Source organism: Cetorhinus maximus, chromosome 4, assembly GCF_964194155.1.
Source record: "Cetorhinus maximus chromosome 4, sCetMax3.hap1.1, whole genome shotgun sequence".
NCBI classification, from domain to species: domain Eukaryota; kingdom Metazoa; phylum Chordata; class Chondrichthyes; order Lamniformes; family Cetorhinidae; genus Cetorhinus; species Cetorhinus maximus.
Window position 1 is genome coordinate 155,640,535 of NC_135882.1, and position 10,002 is coordinate 155,650,536.

Genomic DNA, 10,002 nt, shown 5'->3' on the forward strand with positions numbered 1-10,002 from the left:
ACCTTCCAAAATGCATTACCTCGCATTTGTCCGGATTAAACTCCATCTGCCATTTCTCCGCCCAAGTCTCCAACCGATCTATATCCCATTGTATCCTTTGACAATCCTCTTCACTATCTGCAACTCCTCCAACCTTGGTGTCGTCTGCAAACTTACTACTTAGCCCAGTTACATTTTCCCCCAAATCATTTATGTATACCACAAACAGCAAAGGTCCCAGCACTGATCCCTGCGGAACTCCACTAGTCACAGCTCTCCATTCAGAAAAGCACCCTTCCACTGCTAACCTCCGTCTTCTATGACCAAGCCAATTCTGTATCCATCCTGCCAGCTCATCTCTGATCCCAAGCGACTTTACCTTCTGTACCAGTCTGCCATGAGGGACCTTGTCAAAGGCCTTACTGAAATCCATGTAGATAACATCCACCAGCCTTCCATCATCGATCATCTTTGTCACTTCCTCGAAAAACTCGATCAAGTTAGTGGGACACGACCTCCCCATGCTGCCTCTCACTAATACGCCCATTTGTTTCCAAATAGTAGTAAATCCTGTCACGAAGAATCTTCTCCAATAATTTCCCTACCACTGACGTAAGGCTCACCGGCCTATAATTTCCTGGATTATCCCTGCTACCCTTCTTAAACAATGGAACAACATTGGCCATTCTCCAGTCCTCTGGGACCTCACCCACAGCCAGTGAGGATACAAAGATTTCTGTCAAGGCCCCAGCAATCTCCTCCCCTGCCTCCCTCAGTACTCTGGGGTAGATCCCATCTGGCTCTGGGGACTTATCCACCTTAATATTCTTCAAGACACCTAACACCTCCTCTTTTTTGATCTCAACATGATCCAGGCTATCTACACACTCTTCCCTGGACAAATCAACCGCTAAGTCCTTCTCAAAAACAGAATTACCTGGAAAAACTCAGCAGGTCTGGCAACATCGGCGGAGAAGAAAAGAGTTGACGTTTCGAGTCCTCATGATCCTTCGGCAGAACTGAGTAAAGTTAGGAGAGGGGTGAAATATAAGCTGGTTTAAGGTTGGTTGGCGGGGTGGGGGGGGTGGGGGGAGAGAAGTTGTGGGGGGTGGTTGTAGGGACAAGCAAGCAGTGATAGGAGCAGATAATCAAAAGATGTCACAGACAAAAGGAACAAAGGGGTGTTAAAGGTGGTGATATTATCTAAGAAAATGTGCTAATTAAGAATGGATGGCAGGAGACTCAAGGTAAAGCTCTAGTGGGGGTGGGGTGGAAAGACTGACGACAGGGTATTACAGTTATAGATTTAAAAATAATAGAAATAGGTGGGAAAAGAAAAATCTATATAAATTATTGGAAAAAACAAAAGGGAGGGGGAAGAAACGGGAAGGGGGTGGGGATGAGGGAGGGAGTTTAAGATCTAAAGTTGTTGAATTCAATATTCAGCCCGGAAGGCTGTAAAGTGCCTAGTCGGAAGATGAGGTGCTGTTCCTCCAGTTTGCGTTGGGCTTCACTGGAACAATGCAGCAAGCCAAGGACAGACATGTGGGCAAGAGAGCAGGGTGGCGTGTTAAAATGGCAAGTGACAGGGAGGTTTGGGTCTTTCTCGCGGACAGACCGCAGGTGTTCTACAAAGCGGTCGCCCAGTTTGCATTTGGTCTCTCCAATGTAGAGGAGACCGCATTGGGAGCAATGAATGCAGTAGACTAAGTTAGGGGAAATGCAAGTGAAATGCTGCTTCACTTGAAAGGAGTGTTTGGGCCCTTGGACGGTGAGGAGAGAGGAAGTGAAGGGGCAGGTGTTGCATCTTCTGCGTGGGCATGGGGAGGTGCCATAGTTGGGAGTTGAGGAGTAGGGGGTGATGGAGGAGTGGACCAGGGTGTCCTTCTCTTTGGTGAATACTGATGAGAAGTATTCATTCAGTATCTCTCTCATTTCTTCTGGCTCCACACACAGATTCCCACCTCTGTCCCTGAGTGGGCCTACCCTTTCCCTGGCTACCCCCTTGCCCTTTACATATGTATAAAAGGCCTTGGGATTTTCCTTAATCCTGGTTGCCAGTGATTTTTCATGACCCCTTTTAGCCATCCTGATTCCTTGCTTAAGTTTCTTCCTACTTTCTTTGTATTCTCCACGGGCTTCATCTGTTCCCAGCCTTCTAGCCCTTACGAATGCTTCCCTTTTCTTTTTGACTAATCTCACAATATCCTTCGTTATCCAAGGTTCCTGAAACTTGCCATGCTTATCCTTCATCCTAGCAGGAACATGCCGGTCCTGAATTCTTATCAACTGACATTTGAAAGCCCCCACTTGTCAGTTGTTGATTTGCCCTCAAACATTCGCCTCCAGTCTAGATTCCTCAGTTCCTGCCTAATATTGTTATAATTAGCCTTCCCCCAATTAAGCACCTTAACCCAAGGACTCCTGTTTTCCTTATCCACCAGTACCTTGAAACTTACTGAATTATGGTCACTTTTCCCGAAATGCTCTCCTACTGAAACTTCGACCACCTGACCGGGTTCATTCCCTAATACCAGGTCCAGAAATCCCCCTTCCCTAGTTGGACTATCTACATATTGTCTCAGGAAGCCCTCCTGGATGCACCTTGCAAATTCTGCACCATCCAAACCCCTAGCACTAAGTGATTCCCAATCAATATAGGGGAAGTTAAAATCATCCACCACAACCCTATTGCTCTTACATCTTTCCAAAATCTGCCTACATAACTGTTCCTCAATCTCCCGCCAGCAATTGGGAGGCCTATAGTAAACCCCCAACATTGTGACTGCACCCTTCCTATTCCGGAGCTCTACCCATATTGCCTTACTGCATGAGCCCAACAAGGTATCCTCCTGTCGTACAGCTGTGATATTCCCCTTAACCAGCAGTGTAACTCCCCCACCTCTTCTACATCCCTCTCTATCCTACCTGAAATATCTAAATCCTGGAATGTTTATTTGCCAATCCTGTCCATCCTTCAACCAAGTCTCTGTAATAGCAATAACAGCATAGTCCCAAGTACTAATCCAAGCTCTAAGCTCATCTGCCTTGCCTGTTATACTTCTCGCATTGAAACAAATGCATTTCAGACCCCAGTCCCACTGCGTTCAGTAATTTTTCCCTGCCTGCCCTTCCTCTTAGTCCTACTGGCCATATTCACTGGTTCCCAGTCCTTTATTTCACCTGCTTACCTATTGCTCTGGTTCCCACCCACCTGCCATACTAGTTTAAACCCTCCCAAGTGACACTAGCAAACCTCTCAGCCAGGATATTGGTGCCCCTCCAGTTTAGATGCAACCCGTCCTTCTTGTACAGGACCCACCTGCCCCGGAAGAGATCCCAATGATCCAGATATCGGAAACCTTCCCTCCTACACCATCTGTTCAGCCACGTGTTCAGCTGCACTATCTTCCTATTTCCAGCCTCACTGGCACGTGGCACAGGGAGTAATCCTGAGATTACAACCCTAGAGGTCCTGTTTTTTAACTTTCTGCCTAACTCCCTGAACTCCCGCTGCAGGACCTCGTCACTCTTCCTGCCTATGTTGTTAGTACTAATGTGTACCACGACCTCTGGCTGTTCTCCCTCCCCATTCAGAATGTCCAGTACCCGATCAGAGACATCCCGGACCATGGCACCAGGGAGGCAACATACCATCCTGGTGTCTCTTTCATGACCACAGAAGTGCCTATCTGAGCCCCTGACTATAGAGTCCCCTATGACAATTGCTCTTCTGTGCTTTGACCCCCCTGCTGAACAACAGAGACAGCCATGGTGCCACTGCTCTGGCTACTGCTGTTGTTTTCCCCTGATAGGCCATCCCCCCCAACAGTATCCAAAATGGTATACCTGTTAGAGAGGGGGACAGCCACAGGGGATTTCTGCACTGACTGCCTGCCCCTTCTAGCTGTCACCCATCTATCTGTCTGTACCTTGGGTGAGACCACGTCTGTAAAACTCCTGTCAATGACGCTTTCGCCACCTGAATGCTCCTAAGTGTATCCAACTGCTGCTCCAACCAATCCATGCGGTCTGTGAGGAGCTGCAATTGGGTGCACTTCCTGCAGATGTAGTTGTCGGGGACACTTGAAGCGTCACAGATTTCCCATATCCCACAGGTGAAGCACTTCACCTCAGCAACTGCCATTTCTAGAACAATTTAATAAATTAATTTAAATCTAATAACTGCTTCTTGGCTCCTTATTAACTATTCGTTCCCTAGGGCTAGATTTCTACTATAAATGCTAAATTCTAAGAACAGTAATCACCTAATTCTGGTCTAGATACCCTCTACTTATTAATTAAGTGATTAATTTATTTGGTTTAATTAGTTTAACAATGTTTTAGTTTCAAATTCAGTGTAGATTCTCTACCAGCCAATCAGGTCACAGATTTACCTTGATGCCACTTTTAATTTTTTTTTAAGACCCGAGGTCCACGAATCCCCGAGGTCAGGTTTTTATACTCACCTCTCTGGAACTCCGCCCTCCGACTCTGCTCCCTGGAACTAGGCCACGGATCCCTGAGGTAAGGTTTTATACTAACCTCTCTGGAACTCCGCCCTCCGACTCTGCTCCCTGGAACATTGCAAGGAAGGAATTTATTAACTGAAAGAATAAGTGATCCAAAACTAGCAGTGGACCTTAATTATCAAGGAGAGCCACACACCTATATTGCGGAAGTCATTTGGGAAACTGGATGGCTCTAGGGAAAATGGAAAACAGGCTGTAGGATTTATGACCCACAAAGAGAGATTGAACTAGCAATATCTCTCCCCTCCATTATAAGTCCCAAGCAGACAGAGCTAGCAGCGATAACTTACATGGTCACTCACTCTACTGAGTTTCCCTCTCCGAATACATCTTTTCTAACTTTATGATAAAAGCAAAAAACTGCGGATGCTGGAAATCCAAAACAAAAACAAAAATATCTGGAAAAACTCAGCAGGTCTGACAGCATCTGCGGAGAGGACTGCAGTTAACGTTTCGAGTCCGAATGACTCTTCATCAGAACTAAGGAAAAATAGAAAAGAGGTGAAATATAAGCTGGTTTAAGAGGTGGGGTGGGGGGGGGTAGCGCTGGGACAGGTAGAGCTGGATAGAGGAGATTGCCAAAAGATGTCATAGACAAAAGGACATCTATGACATCTTTTGGCAATCTCCACCTATCAGTGGCCCTCTATCCAGCTCTATCTGTCCCAGCCCCCCCTTAAACCAGCTTATATTTCACCTCTTTTCTATTTTTTCTTAGTTCTGATGAAGAGTCATTCGGACTTGAAACGTCAAAAACTGCATTCCACTCCGCAGATGCTGTCAGACCTGCTGAGTTTTTCCAGCTTTTTTTGTTTTTGTTTTCTAACTCTATGTTCAACTGTAATTCCTGTACAGAGTAACTGGCCATATGGGGTAGAACAGGTTTTACATCGACAGATGGAAATTCCATGATCACGGCTCATATGTTAGCAACTATATTAGAATCTATAAAAGATATGGGCCACATATATTATATTCACAAGGTAAAGGTTTAAAAAGAGAAACTGGATGGGAGGGCAATCGTAAGGCAGATGAATTGGCTAAGAAGCGTGCAGAGAAAGGAATTTTCTAGGACCATTATCCATCAGGGTAGTGAATCTTGTGACTCACTTCCTAAAAGGAGATGCCCCTCCCATCATACCTTAAGAACATTCAATTGAAAGACATGGTGCAAAAAGCAATCTTGAGAGCAAAAGAGGAAGGGTCGGAGGTAGAAGGACAATATGAGGCACAAAGGTGTAAGAATTAAAGAAGGAATGTTATTCTAAAGGGATATATGGATAGTTCCTAAAGGATACCAGGAGGAATTTCTTCAGTTAGCATGTGGAAGTCCAGGGGGAGGCCACCCGGGACTTGAGAATACCTGGAAGAGAATAGAGCAACTGCATGGTGGCTGAACCTAAAAATGGATATAGAGGAGTTTTGTAGGACATGTCTAATATGTGCAGCCAACAACCCAGACCCAAACTGTAAAATGCTCCTCTGGGACACACATGTTCTGCTAAAGGATCATGGTAGTGTATCCAAATGGACTTTATTGGACCTTTACCCACTATTGAGAAAGGAAACAAATATTGTTTAGTTCTGGGAGTCAATTTCACTAAGTGGGTGGAAGCCTTTCCATGCACATCAGCAAAGGCATTGGGGACAGCAAAAATATTGGTTACTGAAGTATTCTTCAGGTGGGGATTACCTAGAGAAGTAGAATCAGATTGGGGAATCCATCTTTACAAGCAAGGTAATGCAAGCCACCCTGAAAATGTTGAGAATTAAAGGGAGATGGCATGTAGCCCACAATCTACAATCATTGGGAATTGTTGAAAAAATGAACCACACATTAAAGCTGGCCCATGGAAAAGAACTGGACAAACAGCACAGCAAGTGAGATGTAGTACTTACCCTGATTCTCTTGAGTATCAGGAGTAAAGAATTGAAAGGTGTGAGATATTCTTCTCATGATTTGGTAACAGGGATTTGTTGGTTCCCACACATTTGTTGGTTCCTGCCCTTACTGAAAAGCAAGTTAGAGAAATAACCAGGAATAAGTTCCTGAACAATTTATGGGAAAACCTGACAAAGCTTTACTTGAATGCTGCCACCAAAATTGCAAGATGCATCCCAGTAACAGGCTCCTATTAGCCCCATCCAAATCACAGTGGAATATTGGAGACCAAGCAATAGTAAGAAACTGTGCAAGAGTTAAGTGTGTTTGAACCCCTTTATAAAGGACGAAACACTAGAGCGGATCAGGCAAGTCCAAAGTGTGTGCAGTTCAATTGCCTAAAAAAAGTCATGGTTTCATATTAACCAAATGAAGCTGAGACCCCCAGAAACACAGGTGAAGAATTCTGGAAGGACCAGGACCATAATGTACATGGTGAGGAGTAAGCCATGGATCTTGGATGAAGAAGAAGAAGTAAAAAGTGCACCCATACCACAGGTACTGTATCAGGAGGATCTTAAAAAGGAGGATCAAACCCCCTCAGCATTCTCTAGGCATAATCATCTGGAACCTCAACCCCTACGTGCTTCTTATGAAACCCCCAGATAAATAAGCCTCTGATAGAACACCATCAAGAAGGGTGATAATAATATCCAAAATGTCAAAAAGCAACGGGATATAAGAATGATGTTTTGACCATTTTTAACATCTCATTTGTCAATACCATTGACTTAACTACCTTGGAAGGGTCTGTGAAATCAGTTAGAAACTGCTTGAGAGATATTCTGGACAAAATTAATAATTTGGAAAATGGAGAGTTAAAAGAGGATGATATCTTAACTACACACTTACAAGATATAATCAGGTATCTAGAAACTCATGCAGAAATGATCGATCAAATTATTAAGGAGAGTAAAACTTTTTTTGGACGATGTTACTAAAAATTTTGTATGTATAACATATGGATCTTCATTGGTGGAACAAGCCAGAGAGATGTAAAAGCGATTCGCTGAGGGAAAGCTTCCCTCGTGGGTAACAGACCAACACCTGAAAGCTATGTCCACTTGCCAATTTAATTTGACTATGTGTCAGGTTAGAGGAATGGTACAGGTAAACCCAGTGAGATATCAGTGCGATTGGTTTAATAGGAAGGATACTACTCTGTTAAGTCTTGCAGGAGGGTACAACTTCCAATCCCTGTTCCACATAGAAAATATACAGAGGGAGGCATGTGGTTGAATACCATAGACCACCAGAGTATGTGGCCCAAGTGAATGGCATTACATGGGTGGTCCCAGACACCTCTGGGTGCACTCAGATTCAAGACACATTTGATTGCCCCTATGACACAACAGAACATACTGCCTCTGCCTATGGGTTTAAGCGGGACCATATTGAATTGAAATGTACCATGCAGGTAACCTGAGGAGAACAATGCCCAGTAAGATCATCATAATCGGGGAAGGGGTGAATATTGTGTCACTGCTATACACTGGGAGTACCAGTACGGTGATCTAACCTTTCCTGTTGTATCAAGAACATTTTGTTTTCCTCCAACCAAGTCTGTAAGTGTTGGAACATGGGTTCTGTTAAATATATATTCGCATGATCAGCTTACTATTCATGTACAGAATGAACTTAAGTAAGTAAATAAGTAATTTGCCCTGGTCCACAAAGGACCATAGACAGCTCTCCTCTTCATAAAGAGGCAATTAGTTAAATGTAGCTTGAGGGGCACCACTCCACAAGTGTGGGGCAAAGTGAGGAGACAGGCCTCCATGAATTAAGCAGTAATTAAATCAATATATCGCTAAATTCAGATATGATATGCCTCTTTTGCCTGAATATTTAACAGAATGAATGATGAATCACTTTCAAATACATTATTACACTATGAGTCAGAACAATCACAAAATCTAGAAAGAAATCCCTGAGATGGAGGACAATTCTTCCTGGTGGGATATTGGTATGACCATTGAAATCCACCCATGGATAACAATTATTTCACATATTCTGCTAATTGTCCACTTGATTATTGTAGTATTTCTGTCAATTGACTTCATACAGAGAAATTGGAAAATAAAACAAAAACCACTTTTCAAATTGTGGCAGAGAGCTGAACAGAAAGAAATCCTCAAGTAAATACTTGTCAGATATCACTACAAGTTTTATTTTTCCTCAAATCTGACCAGTGAGATCAGGATGTTTTTCACTCGTTAAAATACTTTTGAATATTGTTAGAGCATCTTGCTGTCACAGTGCTTGTAAGTGATATACTTACATCCAACTTTTCCAAATGTGCTATTGAATTTGGTCATAACATTCCAGCCCTGCTTGGAATAAACTGCACTGCAGGAATTCACCAAGGCTCCTTAAACAGCACCTTCCAAACCCATGACCACTACCATCTAGAAGGACATGGGCAGCAGATTCATAGGAACACCACCACCTGGAAGTTCTCCTCCAATTCATTCACCATCCTGACTTGGAAATATATCGCCATGCCTTCACTGTCACTGGGTCAAAATCCTGGAACTCCCTTCCTAACAGCACTGTGGGTGTACCTACCACCACATGGACTGCAGCAGTTCAAGAAGGCAGCTCACCACCACCTTCTCAAGGGCAACTAGGGACGGGCAATATATGCTAGCCCAGCCAGCGATGCCCACATGCCATGAATGAGTAAAAAAAAAATTACTACAACCAAGATTATAACAGTATCAGGAAAAAAGTGATGAAAAAGTCAAAAAGAAACACCTGCTAAGAGTGTCACATTGTGTTGCATCACATTAAGACACTTGAGAGAGGGTTTATAGGCAAAAAAAAACTTTTAAACAGATTCAGGACAAAAGATTGACAATACTACCCATCACACTTAGCAATGAAATAATCTGGACTGAGAAAACAATTTTTGTGCAGTTTTTTCCTAAAATAAGTCTCCCCAAGCCCAGAAACAGAAACAAATTCTATCTAGGGAAACAAGAGAGATGATATTACGCCAATCAGAGACACTAGTGTTTTAGTTATGAAGACTAGGCCTTGAATCAAGATAAGGCCACAGTCAACAGTCAACAAAATATAAATACATTTTCCTGGAAAATTAATTATAAGGGGCTTAACATAATGGAAAATTATGGGAGAAAGCAAAAGAAAGATGGATAACTTCCTGGGCAGATACAAATCATAGTTTAAACAAAGGCTGCCAAATATAATTGGGTATTGTGCTTTTAAAAGAAGCTTCATAGGACAGTATGCTTGTCAATATAATAAACTAACTCTATCCCCTGAAAAAGGATATAAAAGCTTGAATTCATTGGAGACCTGCAGTCGAAGAAAGAAGTTCCCGTAAATTGGCAGAAGGAGATCTCAAAGAGAGAGACAGCCCAACTGATCATCTCTGGTGGATAGAGCTATCTATGGTCCTCAAGGCTAATTTTTTTTATTCTTTCACAGAATGTGGGCATCGCTGGCTAGGTCAGCATTTATTGTACATCCATAACTGCCCTTGAGAAGGTAGTAGTGAGCCGCCTTCTCGAACCGCTGCAGTCC